This window comes from Ambystoma mexicanum, chromosome 7q (assembly GCF_040938575.1).
Source record: "Ambystoma mexicanum isolate Mex_15411 chromosome 7q, UKY_AmexF1_1, whole genome shotgun sequence".
Taxonomy (NCBI): Eukaryota; Metazoa; Chordata; class Amphibia; order Caudata; family Ambystomatidae; genus Ambystoma; species Ambystoma mexicanum.
Window position 1 is genome coordinate 960,468,602 of NC_090941.1, and position 15,029 is coordinate 960,483,630.

Genomic DNA, 15,029 nt, shown 5'->3' on the forward strand with positions numbered 1-15,029 from the left:
TTTCTAAATTATTTAGGTGCTGACAGAGTCAGATTCTGGGTTACAGAATCCAATATGTACAAAACCAACAGAAATGAGCTTGGCTCCGTGCACACTTTTGAGCATAACACTATGCAAAATAAGTGCTTTCTCTCTGTAATTTTGAAATTTATAAATGTTTTAATTATTCAAACACAAAGAAATGTGTATGATAGTTTCATAATTTTCTAAATACTCAAAACATAAAACCTTCACAAATTTAGTATTTCCTCATGCTGCGTAGTGTTCAATTTAAATGCAATATTAAACAAACAGAAATACTTGAAACATTCTCATGTGACTTTTATCTCCTATACAGAATAGTTATTTGTCACTGGTGAGTTCATTTGCAATTGACACACAAGAATATGAGTCCATGTTTAAAGCTTCCTTTTGACTCCAGGCAGATTGCCTATTTGTACGTAGAATTCTCCAATGCACAAAGAGTTTCGGGCTGTAAACGCCCTTCATCAGGTGCGGACAAATATTTTGTTTCAATGAGATGAATACTGAAAATTAAATAAACATATGTTTCTAATCAGGATCTTCATTCTTGTTTTTTTAAAAGATATTTTTATTAATTTTATTACTTTTGTGATTGTTGGTATTGACCTGAAGTACTTGTCAACTCTGAAGATCTTGTCTTCTTCAAAACATCTTCAACATGTCAGTTTTGCTTGTTGCTAGGCTCTACGTCTCCTTCCTTCCTTAAAGTGCAGCGGGCAGTTATTATTGCAAGATCTGTTGAAAAACGAATAACATTCGTTTTCATAGCGGTCTCTTACACTGGTATGGGTGGGTTTTGTGCCGGGAACAGTCACTAGAACATAGTGCTGTGTCCCAGTCACAAACCCCGTGTTAACTACTCCTGAAGGAAAATTAGCGTGTTCTGTGCATTTCTAGTGATTCTGCTCACCTCGTCGTGATGGCAGTCACAGGTGGCTTTTACTCGAGCGCCGCCCTAGATGAATGTCACCCCTGGGGGCCACTCGAAAATGTGCCACTCCATATAAGTCTCCCTTCTTCTCTTCTTTCCTTCTCTCCTTGTCTTACTGTCGCTCTTAACTGTTTCTTTGTTTTGTATCCTCTCTGGATTCTTTTCTCCCCTGCTCAGCCCACTCTTGGGCAGGGGGGATTCTATTTCATTGTTCTCTTTTTCTTGTTTCTTCTCTTAACATTCCATGCATCCCCATGGGGGGCTGGATGGACTCTTCCAAATCGAAAGACATACACACAAACACACACACATAAAGAAAACACATTGCACATTTAATAAAAATGCTTTTATTACCCTGGTGTCTGCGTCTTTATTGCTAGGTGTTCACTTAGGGGATAAACACATAGCCCCTACTAGCCGGGCCCCAGGAGGACACGGACTACAACCCCACTCCCCCCCGCCCCCACCACCTAAACACATGCATTGAGCACCTGCTATGAAAGGGACTCAACCGAGACAGAAAAACGAATCTTCTCTGCCACTGTCACAGCGAAAACTCTATCCCTTCCTTTCATTTTCCATCACGTTTTCAACACCTCTCCATTTACCTGCTCTTCTGTGTGTACTTCCAGTAATCATGTTTTTTATTTAAGTGTATGTGCGTGACACGGCTTTAAAACTCAGCATATACTCGCGGCGTGATCCCTAAGGAAAGCTCGCCTTTGAGGAGACAATGAGGCCGGCAGAGAAAGCCCAGGCGTGTGCCCTGCACTTGCCATATGGCGCACGCACTTTGGGCTGAGTAACCCTAGACTTGAAGGAGGGCCAATGACGGCCGGAGAATGAGCACACACTGCACTGCGCACGGGAGGTTCCCAGGACTTGCCTCCCATCTCCCACGGCTCTTGCAGCCTGAGTCAGTCCGTGCTCTCTCTGAGTGAGCGGGAGCGGCGTCTGGCAAACACTTTCCCAACTTTCCCTGAGCTGGGACCGTCCCTTTCAGCGGCGCAGGCAGCGGGGCTGGGATTCTCAACACCCTCCATATTACCAGGTATGCTGTGGCGGGAGTCCCGCCACTGACCGCTGGGGGAACGTACCCGCACCGGTCGTGTGTGCAGGCGTTTCAGTGTGTACAGCTGCCGCCAGGGGATGCTATGGGGCAGTACTCTGAATGCCTGCACGGGAGAGGTGCTTGCTCTGTTCCCAGGCAACTGCACTACTGATGCATCGTGGAGCTGTCTGTGGGTTTGCTATACTAGTTTACACCTATTCGCCCACCTACCCATCCTTCTCATCCACCTGCATGGAGATCGTTGATCTGTCCCCGCCTTACAATTCTCTTAAGTAGCGGGGTCTGGGGCCTTGAGACGAAATGCGAAATGTCTGCAGGGTGGGGGGTCGGAGTTTAAATTGGCAAATTGCGCCTGAAAGTTTTCCAATGTGATTTTGCTGTCATTCGGCAGCAAAATTGAAACAAAATTTGCAAAATTTAGCATAATTTGGACGGCAATTAATGGGGGGGATTTACGAAAATAGGGGCAGCTTTGATTACCTGCTTGTACCCCTTCCCAACTTCAATTATTTAGTGAAAGTGTCTCTTCCTTCTGGTGAATGGTGCCATTTGGCAGCCATAATTGTGCATCCGCTATACTTTGTGCACCCAGTGTTGAATGACACGTTTATTTGGAGTTTCGTGCCATGTTGCATGTATACAGAGCCAAGTTACAGTGCCAGGACTCGAAGGGTTGCGCTGGGGGGCGGGAGGGCAGGAGGGATGGGGATTTGGTGGGTAAGAGCAAAGGTGGGGCGATAGAGAAAGCATGTGCGGTTAGTTTACTGCAGAAATGTAAATGGTCTTCTGGACACCTGCAAGATAACCTTTAACATGTCGATGCTTGAATGAAGAGTGTGGAGCCGCAAGGTCTTCTTTCAGGGTGCGTGTGTTAAAGCTCTGCAGGTCAGTACCGTGTTGCATGTGTCTTTGGGCATGATCACTAGCCTGAAAGGAATGCTATGATCAATCATTAAATCTTTGCTGAAGCCGTGCTCAAAATGGATTGATGAAGGGTGGGATGATCGATGGATGGCTGCGTGGGTGGATGGATAGGTGGGGGAAGGAAGGAAGGAAGGAAGGAAGGAAGGAAGGAAGGAAGGAAGGAAGGAAGGAAGGAAGGAAGGAAGGAAGGAAGGAAGGAAGGAAGGAAGGAAGGAAGGAAGGAAGGAAGGAAGGAAGGAAGGAAGGAAGGAAGGAAGGAAGGAAGGAAGGAAGGAAGGAAGGAAGGAAGGAAGGAAGGAAGGAAGGAAGGAAGGAAGGAAGGAGCCTAGGTGTGTGTTTGTGTCTGTGTGAGTGTATGTATGTATGTGTGTGTGGGTGGATGGAAGGATAGCTGGATGGGTGGCTGACTGGCCCTTGGTAGTTGGTTGGTTTGGCCAGATGTGTGGATGAGTATGGTTGTGTTGGATGGGTGTGTGACTGGCCCTTGGTAGTTGGTTGGTTTGGCCGGATGTGTGGATGAGTATGGTTGTGTTGGATGGGCGGGTGACTGGCCCTTGGTAGTTGGTTGGTTTGGCCGGATGTGTGGATGAGTATGGTTGTGTTGGATGGGCGGGTGACTGGCCCTTGGTAGTTGATTGGTTTGGCCGGATGTGTGGATGAGTATGGTTGTGTTGGATGGGCGGGTGACTGGCCCTTGGTAGTTGGTTGCTTTGGCCGGATGTGTGGATGAGTATGGTTGTGTTGGATGGGCGGTTGACTGGCCCTTGGTAGTTGGTTGATTTGGCCGGATGTGTGGATGAGTATGGTTGTGTTGGATGGGTGGGTGACTGTCCCTTGGTAGTTGATTGGTTTGGCCGGATGTGTGGATGAGTATGGTTGTGTTGGGTAGGTGGGTGACTGTCCCTTGGTAGTTGGTTGGTTTGGCTGGATGTGTGCATGTGGTTGTGTTGGATGGGTGGGTGACTGGCCCTTGGTAGTTGGTTGGTTTGGCCGGATGTGTGGATGAGTATGGTTGTGTTGGATGGGCGGGTGACTGGCCCTTGGTAGTTGATTGGTTTGGCCGGATGTGTGGATGAGTATGGTTGTGTTGGATGGGTGGGTGACTGTCCCTTGGTAGTTGATTGGTTTGGCCGGATGTGTGGATGAGTATGGTTGTGTTGGGTAGGTGGGTGACTGTCCCTTGGTAGTTGGTTGGTTTGGCTGGATGTGTGCATGTGGTTGTGTTGGATGGGTGGGTGACTGGCCCTTGGTAGTTGGTTGGTTTGGCCGGATGTGTGGATGAGTATGGTTGTGTTGGATGGGCGGGTGACTGGCCCTTGGTAGTTGATTGGTTTGGCCGGATGTGTGGATGAGTATGGTTGTGTTTTCGACTGTCCCTTGGTAGTCGGTTGGTCTGGCCGAATGTGTGGATGAGTATGGTTGTGTTGGGTGGGTGGGTGACTAGCCCTTGGTAGTTGGTTGGTTTGGCCGGATGTGTGGATGAGTATGGTTGTGTTGGATGTTGTGTTGGATGGGTGGGTGGATTGAGTCGAAAACATGGATCTGTGGGCTGAGTGAGTGCACTGGGTGTTACGTTGGGTGCATTTCTGGTCTGAATGGGTGCATAGACTTTGGATTGAGTGGGTAGCTGGGGTAGTGAAAGAATGGGTGATTTGCTGGGTGAATGAATGCATGAGTGAATAGATAGTAGCCTGGCTCCGTGTAAATGTCTAGCCTGTGCACATTCCAAAAATGGGCAACATGAAATGAGAAGTGGTGCCCACCTTTGCCATGGACCGTGCGCCATTTTTTTGGTTATTGGAAATTCTGCTGGCTGGCGGAGTACCTGGAATGTCCAGGGGCATAGAGACATATTTATGAGGCACCTGCTTTTACAGGTACAAACATGCTTAAGTTACACCTGCAGATGGCTCTAATTTACGACTAGTATGGTTATTCACAAACATTACCAGACTATGTGTTAAAACTTTACCATGTTTTAATGTACACGTTGAATTGTATTATCCTTATTTTTGTAACCCTGCCTCTCTTCGTGCATGGATTGTATAGTGTAAGCGTGAAATAAGCGGTAAAATAGCTTGGTGCGTTAAGTGCTCCCTCAGAGATCTGTATTTATCCTGACAAATTCAAATCCCAACAGGGTAATCTCAGCCCTGGGGCTTAATCCATCTGAAGTCGATTGGCGGCGTACCATTATATTTGGTAATAATAACAGCAAGCATGATAGCACTGAGAACATGAGGAATCAGGTATCCAGCTCTCTATAGAAAGAAAGTTATAAACGTGATATTTGTTGTTTACACCTAGAAATCCTGGACCTGACTTGTATTCTATGCTTTTGAGGGAGGGAGTTTTGAAGGTTACGCTCGGGTGACGCATGCTCACCACATGACTATGGTGCCCCAGCCTCCCGGGGCATTTTGGTCTACCTGCAGAAAGTCCTCGGGCTATCTCCGTGATTCCACATAGTCGAAAGAGGAGCTCATGCTGCTGTCTACCATGGCCTCATTTCTAGGAGGGGGTAAGAGAGGGTCGAGTGATCCCATTCCGATCCATCCCAGTGGCCTACCTCCCTTCCGGGGTCAGACTGAAGGAGGCGGTGCGTTTAATGCTCAATGCCTCTCAAGCAGGGTCCAAACATAAAAACATCACTGGCCTCGCCTCCCTTTGATTATGATTGGTCATTTATAACAAGCTTAATACCCAGAGGTTTCTAAGCGTGGACCCGGGGATCGAACCTGTGTTGGGATCGAACCTGTGCTGGGATTGAACCTGTGTTTCTCCGCGTCGTCTTGCTTCCCAGGTGAGTGTGTTGCCCCTGAGCTATCCTCCCTTGATTCTCTCAACTGAAGGAAGGCTGATCAAGTCTCCGCTTCCTCCTTCTGCTTCTCATCTTTTGAAGATATTCTACCTCATTCTTTATAAATAGAGCCTGTAACGTATGTCCCTTTTCTCTTTAATCTCTGCTCCCCCAGGTCGAGACAGATTCCTGTGATGTTGAATGCATGTGACCTAGTTGTTGACACGTGTAACCTACATCTCTAAATCACCACTGCTTTAATTGTTTCTATTTTCCGAACATACCTTCTGACCCTGGCTGGGTATGCACAGAGGCCATGTCCTGACCTGCAGGACTGATCTTATGATTTATGTGGCATTAAGACTCTGCCGTCGATTACGGTATGTGCTGTCCTTTTATATCTAGGTGGTCCTATCTACATGGGGTGGTGACCGTCCCAGACCGGGCCATTACCATTTCCACTATTAGCGCCTGACCAGCCAAGAATTCTTTTAAAAGCCAGTGTTTTTTCATACGTTAACTTTCAGTATTGGGTGCCCATAGGGTGCAGTTTTTGTATTTGGTACTTGTTTTGGGGTTTATGCAGCACAAAGCAGCTAGGAATCCATGGCGCGCTCCACATGTCATCATGGGTGAGCAGAGGTGTGTGGAAACGGAGGTAAAAGGTTATGGTAGCTTGGGTATCCCATTCTACAGGCTTAGAATATACATTAAAGTAACAGGTTCTGAGTAGCCCCTCGGTTTTCCCTGAAGAGCAAAGTCTTGAGTTCCCTCCTGAACTGCGGGTGTGTTTGCATGTTCCTGATTGCAAAAGGGATGGGGTTGCAGAAGGCTGAGTTGGAGCTTGAGAGCCATTACAGAAAAATGAAAGACCATATGAAAATCAGACTTGGTCCCACCCCAAAAGGGGCAGTCCAGGCTGAGCTGATTGGTCACGTCCCTTCCGCACAGTGTATCTCTAGGCCCAGCAGGCAAGTTACTCCTCACTGATGACATCCAATGAGGCCGAAACATCTCTGGGGATGCTTGTGGTCCGGTGCAGAATGGAAGTGATGCAGCAGTTTGGGCTGAACTGCCTACTTTGGGATGGGGCTTATTTGCATGTGGATTTTCCCCTTCTGTAATTTGTATTTATTTATTTATTGGACATTTGTATGGCGCCTATACACAGGTGTTTCCAGGCACCACAAGACAAGATAGGGGGAGGGGGATGGGTATCACAAAAGTAGAACAACAAAAACAGTTATGTTGGCCTTGTGACAATCCTACCGTGCAAGTCCATTACAAGGTGTTGAGTGCAGGGGGAGGGGGTAGAGGAAGAAGTGCAGGAGTGGGGTACACCCAAGGGTCGGAGCGGGCAAGTGGTGGGTGGGCCAAGGTGGCAAGTGCTAGAGGAAAGGGTGGGGGGAGCATGAGTCCAGTGGACAGTTAGGACCACTTGGGCTAGTCCGGTGAAAGGAGCTTGCGGACAAGTGCTGGCAAAGGATGCTGGGGGGACCCAGTATGACTCTGAAGGGACCAGGCCCCAGTCACAGTAGCAGATGGAGAGTTAGCAAGGGAGGGGGCGAGGGAAGGAGGAGGAAAGGAAAGTCTTGAGAAGTTTCTGGAATTTAAGATCCGGCTCAAGTCGGAGGAGGTTAAGGAGGCCGTTCCAGAGGTAGGACCCGAGCGAGGAAAGGGTTCTACCACTTACTCTCTGCTTGGAGAAGCATCTTTTGACAGGATTAAAAATCATGGTCTGGAGAGTATCCCCAGAGCTGTGCCTGTGGTTATAAGTGATTGAAACTCTTCCAGCCATCACCTTTTGGTTTTGTTTATATGATAAACTGACAGCTCCACAGTGAAAACCAACACATGTGCACCGATTCCCCGCTGGTAGGGCAAGTGGAGCGGCCCCAGTCAGGTAAAGAGAAATATCCTTTTGCCTATCCTGCTGAACCGGCCACACAGGCAGCCTAGCACTGAAATGAGAGATAATCTCCTTCTGAACAAGAGTGCCAGCATCAGTAACTGGCACATGCCTCTCAGCCGTTGGGCATCATCAGTGAGGTGCGGCTGAGGTTCAGCATCTCTCTAGACTGAGAGCGGAATGGGTCCACATCTGTATTGCCCTTACATAGGTTGAAACCCCAAACGTTTCAACATTTGCCAAAGTCTTTTCTGGCCTCCTTCATTGGGCCCCTACCCTACCCCAGTCCCCGTGGTTAAAGATCTCATGCTAAAAACCATCTCCTCCCTGTCTATGACTTCCCAGATTAGTGCAGGATGCCAGGCAGGCCACTATCTGATTAGTTGGGCCTCATTACGAGGTTGGAGGTAGCCTTGCCGGTTTTACTACATCCAAACTCGTATCCGGGTCAGGCACCCGTGAATGGGCAATACTGGGCTATTCCGGCCAAGCCGGGCCCGGTAATTGCCCTTTCATGGGTGCCGGGCCCGGTACATCCCCATTCCCATTTGAGCCCCATAGGGCTCAATAAGAAAGGGGAGGGTGGTAGCACCGGTACCGTTAATAACGGTACTGGTTCTACCCTCATGTTAAGCTAGCGGGTGCCGGTACGGGCACCAGGTCAGACATGGTGGCTGCAAGGGCACCCGCAAGCAGAACTCCTAGCATGGTGTTACGGTAGCAACGGTGCCGGTAGCGATACCGGCACCGTTGTTGCCTTACCGCCATACTCGTAATGAGGCCCGATGTCTGAAGATTTTACAGAATGCGGCTGCTCGTACAGCCATGTCTGCTTCTCGCAGTGCACATTTCCCTTATTCTTCAGAGTCTGCACCGGCTCCCTGTCGCAAAGCACATCCAGATTAAGGCACTCTGCTTGGTACACCGTGCTTTGCATGGTGTATGTGCGGCTCATTTATGGCAACTTTCAGGTTTAATGTCCCTCTGTGTGCCGTGCGCTCGGGGCTGAGGTTCATGTGGTTGAGGTTCCTCGGTTTAAGGTGACTCATGTGGGTGACTGGTCCTTTTCTGTGGTCGCCGCCTCTCTGTGGAAATTCTGCAGTCAATGAAGACTTACCATTCAGGCGTTCCTTAAAGACCTATCTCTTTTAGGCCTCAGTCTTTCCTTTGATTAGGTCTCCAATGCCTGCCCAGTCTTATGTATGCCAGTGCCAAGATGCTGTTGTGCATTACAAGTGTTTTTAAGATAAGAAGAGAGACTAAACTATTCTATAGATGACAAATTCTGGTGGCCGTGTGGGCACTCTCAAATGTGTATTGCCTTCCGTTTGCAAGTTCCAACTGAGTCGCTGCCAAACGTCCAAATAAATAAATAAGTAAATAAATTGTTGTTAAGTATGATCACACTTGGTGTAGGAATTAGTATATACATTAAGTTCTTCCTTTCTTCTTGATTATCAATAGAATTTTGAATCACAGACGAGCCCTGCTGAAGAATTTGTAACTTGAAACACGTTGAGCAACATCATTAAATACAAATGATTTTGAATTATTGAGATTATCGAGTACATATTGCTGAAACTTTGTTTCATTAAAAAACTTTCTTTTGAATTTATGAATTGATATAATAAGATCCTTCTGGATATTCGTAATCAGAGATTGATTGCTTGGCTATCTGGCCATTAGAAAGTGTCCTGCTGACGTGTGTTCCCTAAACAGGGAGCTTTATTTCTTTCGTTATTATTATCAGCCCATGTGCCAGGACTGTCCCTTCTCCCCCGCACCTGAAGTTTGAATACAACAACATGTAGCATTGCCCTTTTTTAAAGAAACTGGTTAGATCCATCACTAAGTGAAATCAAGGAGTGCATTGTATGATGCCGTTTGGCAATGCCCTTCATATGCCAGTCCTTCCCACGCTCTCTCCCTGCTCTGAAGTTACCTCCTTAAGTTATAAGGTGGTAGCAAGCTGAGCACTATCCAAGTTACACAGTAGTGGTAGAGAAGTATCTATAAATGGCACATGCTTCACTATGTCACCTAATTATTTATTTATTTTATTTATTTTGACATTTGTATAGCGCCCCGAACCCGTAGGCATCTAGGCGCTTAATTATGGCTTTTGGAAATGATGGCTTTTGGAGCCAAAAACCAAAACATCTGCCTGCTTTTTGTTGGTGGTATTAACTCTCTGAAAAGCGGCAGTAATGCTGCCTGGCGACCTACTGCACTGGGCATCATCGCCACTTGGCAATAAAGTTCTATGGGACTTCAGAATGGGGCATAATAATAGCCCCAAGGCAACCAGTAAATTTCTGTTACCGCACACGGCTTAATACCACCAAACTCGCGTTGAGTTGTTGTGAGCCCTGCTCTTTGCATGGCCCGCAGGTGGGTTGCCGAGGTTCCAATAGGAAGGAAGACTGATTAGTTAAAACCTCCAACGAGAGTCAGGGCACTTTAAAGGGGACATTTATTGCAGCAGAAGCATCGAGGTTCAGGAGTTAATTCCGCGTTGTTGAGGCCAGCGTTTCCCACAAGACCAGGAGGTTCCCTGTGAACGCGCAGGATTGGACACAGGCGAGGGCCGGACCGCAGTCCAGAAATGCTTCCCGAATTTCTGAGAAAGTCGGGAGCTTTGCTCCTGCCTGACCCCAGTGGGGAAGCGGCACATACATCTGTTGTTGTTTTTCTCTCCTGAAATGCAATTAGTGTAAAACTTTCTCAGACGCACGCGGCGCGTAGATCATTTGGAAAACACAGCAGCTACTTACAGAGAATGTATAGCACAGACATTCTTGCAGTCAGCGCGCTATAACGCCCATTGGAGAAAGTGAGGGATGACAGAGGAAAGAGACAGAGCGACAGAGAGAGAGAGGGAGGGGCGAGTAGGGGAGAGACTAGAGGGTGTAGAAGCGAGGAGGGGGGGAGCAGAGAGAGGGAGAGAGGAAGGGAGAAGGGCATGGGAGGGCAGAGACTAGAGGGGAGACGGGAGAGTAAGAGAGTAGAGGGAGAGAGAGGGAGGGCGAGAGGAGGAAGAGACTAGAGGGGGTAGAAGCGAGAGACAGAGAACACGAGAAGAGGGACAAAAAGCGAGAGAGGAGAGAGAGGGAGAGAGGAAGGGAGAAGAGCATGGGAGGGCAGAGACTAGAGGGGAGACGGGAGAGTAAGAGAGTAGAGGGAGAGAGAGGGAGGGCGAGAGGAGGAAGAGACTAGAGGGGGTAGAAGCGAGAGACAGAACACGAGGAGAGAGACAGAAAGAGACAGAGAGGGGGAGAGGAAAGGAGTGGGGCGGGGGAGAGCTAGAGGGGAGACGGGGATAGAGAGAGTAGAGGAAATTGAGAGAGAGAGAGAGAGAGAGAGAAAGAGAGGGAGGGGCGAGAGGGGGGAGACTAGAGGGAGTAGAAGCGAGGAGGGACAGAAAGAGAGAGAGAGAGAACGCGAGGAGAGGGACAGAAAGAGAGAGGGAGAAAGGAAGGGAGCAGGGCGTGGGAGAGCAGAAACTAGAGCGGAGACGGGAGAGTAAGAGAGTAGAGGGAGAGAGAGAACGTGAGGAGATGGACAGAAAGAGAGAGAGGGGGTGTGAGAGGGGGAGAGACTAGAGGGAACAGAAGCAAGGAGAGGGACAGAAAGAGAGAGAGAGAGAGAGAGAGAAGAGAGAGAGGGAGAGAGGAAGGGAGAAGGGCATGGGAGGGCAGAAAGAGAGAGGGAGAGAGAGGGAGAGAGGAAGGGAGCAGGGCATGGGAGGGCAGAGACTCGAGGGGAGACGGGAGAGTAAGAGAGTATAGGGAGAGAGAGAACGTGAGGAGATGGACAGAAAGAGAGAGAGGGGAGAGGAAGGGAGAGGGGCGGCGGAGGGCGGAGACTAGAGGGGAGACGGGAGATAAAGAGAGTAGAGGAAATTGAGAGACAGAGAGAGAGAGAGAGAGAGAGAGAGAGAGAGAGAGAGTGAAAGAGAGGTAGGAGCGAGAGGGGGAGACTAGAGGGAGTAGATGCGAGGAGAGGGACAGGAAGAGAGAGAGGAGAGGGAGAGGAAGGGAGAGGGGCGGGGATAGAGAAAGTGAGTAAAGGGAAAGAAAGAGATAGAGAAAGAGAGAGAGAAAGATGGGGGAAGGCGAATGGGGGAGAGACTAGAGGGAGTCGAAGTGAGGAGAGGGACACAGAGAGAGAGGAGAGGGAGAGGCGGAGAGGAAGGGGGAGGGGTGGGGTACGGTTTAGACTAGAGGGGAGACGGGAGAGACAGAGAAAGAGAGTAGAGTGAGAGGGAGAGAGAGAGAGAGAGAGAGAGGGAGGGAGAGAGGGGGTGAGACTAGAGAGAGTAGAAGCAAGAGACAGAGAACGCGAGGAGAGGGGCAGAAAGAGAGATAGAGGAGGGAGAGAGGGGTAGAGGAAGGGAGAGGTGTGGGTGAGGGCCGAGACTAGAGGGGTGGAGGGCGGGACAGAGAAAGAGAGTAGAGGGAAAGAGAGAGAAAGAGAGAGAGAGAGAGAGAGAGAGAGAGAGAGAACGACAGAGGAGAGACTCTTTTAAAGTATGTGTTCTCAGCCTCAATACATGCTGGTAAAAGCAGCCACCCTCATTCCTTGTTTTCTAGCGTACAACTTCCCAACGAAGTTTAACATTTTACAGGGAAGGCGAAAGTGATGAAACACGTTAGGGGAATACAGGAAAAATAACAGGATTGAGGCCTGAAGCAGAACTTCCTGTGACAGGATATTATTCAGCGTGGTGTTCGATCCGACCCCCTTTCCCATTAGAGCGGAAAATATGTCGATGGGTCTTAGGCTGTGTCTCGCTGTGCGTTGTGAACATTAATATGTATCTTTAACAATATTCAAAAGCACGTTTGAAATCCGATGTTGGAGAAAGAACCTAACCAAGGGGCATTTTTAGTTTAATCTATTAGGTGACACTTTAGCACCACTTATAAACCAAAACTACCGCATTCGAACATAGATAGGCAGAAATGGCATAAGAGAAAGGATATAAAGCTTGAATATCTTGTTTGGTTATTTTCTCACCCATTGACTGCCCATAGCCACGCTAATCACTTTCCCACCCAGTTCCTGTACCTCCTCGTCCAAAACACCTCCTTCTGAGAACTCTTTGAGCTCACTTTACTCAGCCTTACCATCACACTTTGTGCCTGCCAGTGTTTTAAAAGCAGTCTTCTGAGTGTTAATGGACTTAATTGGAGTTGTAAACCTGCTACTGATGTAACAAACATGTCTTTACCAGGTCTGCCTTCAGTTACTTGATTTATAAGCACCATGATTGTCCTTCACTGAAGTCCTGTTAAAGACAAGCATTGGCGAAGTAAACGGTTTTGGCTGTCATATAAATATTAGGCATTTGCAGGCACTACTATTAGATGCCCATTTACTTGCGCTGTTTTACACCTGCTACCATCAATAGCCAGTTAATGCCACTACGGCAGTGCCTGGCAAGTGCCTTTCCCATGCCCAAACTGCTGGCATTTTCAATGCTTGTAATTTATTTTCAGTGTTTTATAAGACATTAAACATACTGGGACTGATTTACAAATCCTTTTTTAATGGGGTGGCCCCATTCAAAAGTGCTTTTGTAAATCAGGGCTGTTGTCTTTTACTCACAATGCAACCCTTCGACACACAATGGCAATAAGTAAGCTTTATTGACCTGGCCTGGGGGCTGTATCAGGCATTATGGGCCCTGCGGCCAGAGTTAAAGGCCCAAGTGCAGCCAGGGCATTTAATGAGGATCACAGCCCTAAAACACCCAGTATGTCCTGAGAGAGTGGTCTATACAGCCATTATTGCCCTCTCATTAAAAATAATGTAGAAAAAGAGAAAGGGGAGAAATTAATAATCAACGGGGAGTGAAGGATTTCATAGGGAAATTAGTGATAGGCTGGAAAAACTATGTTTTATTGCATATCCCCCTGGAGCTATTATAACCCCCTGTTACACTTCCCCAAAATGGAGGAGTGAGAGTGTTACTGTTCAAGAGGGCAAAGGAACATTTCATAAATTATAATTGTGCCTGTGTGGTATAGATTTGAATTTGCATAATAGCATGGTTGCATTATAAACCCGGCCGCGTCAAGGGCGATCTGCTTGCTGTCATTGCTGTTTGGCTGCTACTAACTTCTGCTGGTGCCACCAGCCCTTACCTGTTCCCTGTGCCTAACATGCTGCCCAGCTGCTCACGAGCGAGTCGGAGAGATGGAAGAAGGCGGCCTGACCTCGCGGACTCTAGCTCCGCCCATCCAGGAAGTGCCGTTATTTAAACAGAACCCATCAGCCCTTGCAGCGTTAAGTCCGGCCGCGTCAAGGGCGATCTGCTTGCTGTCATTGCTGTTTGGCTATTACTAACTTCTGCTGGTGCCACCAGCCCTTACCTGTTCCCTGTGCCTAACGTGCTGCCCAGCTGTTCACCAGCGAGTCGGAGTGAAGGAAGAAGGCGGCCCGACCTCGTGGACTCTAGATCCGCCCATCCAGGGAGTGCCGCTATTTTAACAGAACCCATTAGCCCTTGCAGCGTTAAGCCCGGCCGCATCGAGGGCGATCTGCTTGCTGTCATTACTGTTTGGCTGTTTGCTGCTTTGCAGCTTCGCTGCTCACATGCCAAACTTCAGTATCCACAACCTATAATAAACAAAAGGTGAGCTCCATCCATCTTGTCACTTACCTCCTCCCCCAAAGCACCAATTCTCTCTGCTACAAACATTAGGCGACCTGTCTACCCCATTTTGCAACAACACTGATATTTATCTACTTTCTTCCCTGGGAACTGTGGGACGCAAGCTCCACTTGCCTCCTTTGACCCAGGGACCAGTGTCTTCACACTGCAACATCATTCACATCTACTCATCTTTTTTCCTGGGAGCTGCGGGACGCAAGCTCCACTTGCCTCCTTTGACCCGGGACTCGGCATCTTGTGCATATGTCAGGCACCCGAGAGAGAAGTTTCAAAGAAAATCCATCTGTACTGCGCACAGTATACTTAGCCCTCCTGGCCCTCACACCCAGACTCAATGATGCTCTCGTTGGATACCCTCAACCGTCCTCAAACAAGACTTCGAACTCTAATTTAGTCACAGTCAACAAAATTAACGCACCCTACGAACACCACGGTCAGCGATCACCTGTTGTTTACTGACACGCACAACCTATCCACCACTCCTGTCATTTTAAAAAACAAATCAGAAGATCACCAAACCACTCCCAACGGTGCAAACCGTGAACCTGGATTCATACTAGTCCGGGACCACAATACCAGTCTGACCCGGAGAAACTCCATCATGATCCCTGACTCCATAGCTGTAGGACGTGGGGACAAACCCACACAGAAGGATCGCGCAAAACAGGCCCAGGCAAAATGGAAATTGTT

At 48.3% G+C, this 15,029-nt stretch overlaps 1 protein-coding gene across 1 annotated transcript in view; it reads left to right on the forward strand.

Annotated features, from left to right (window-relative positions):
- The first annotated feature begins 1,877 nt into the window (after positions 1-1,877).
- Positions 1,878-15,029, forward strand: part of LRRC32 (leucine rich repeat containing 32) — a 161,702-nt gene continuing 148,550 nt past the window's right edge. The window contains exon 1 of the mRNA XM_069640035.1: positions 1,878-2,006. The gene's annotated coding sequence lies outside the window, so the exon portion shown is untranslated. The remainder of the gene's footprint in view (positions 2,007-15,029) is intronic.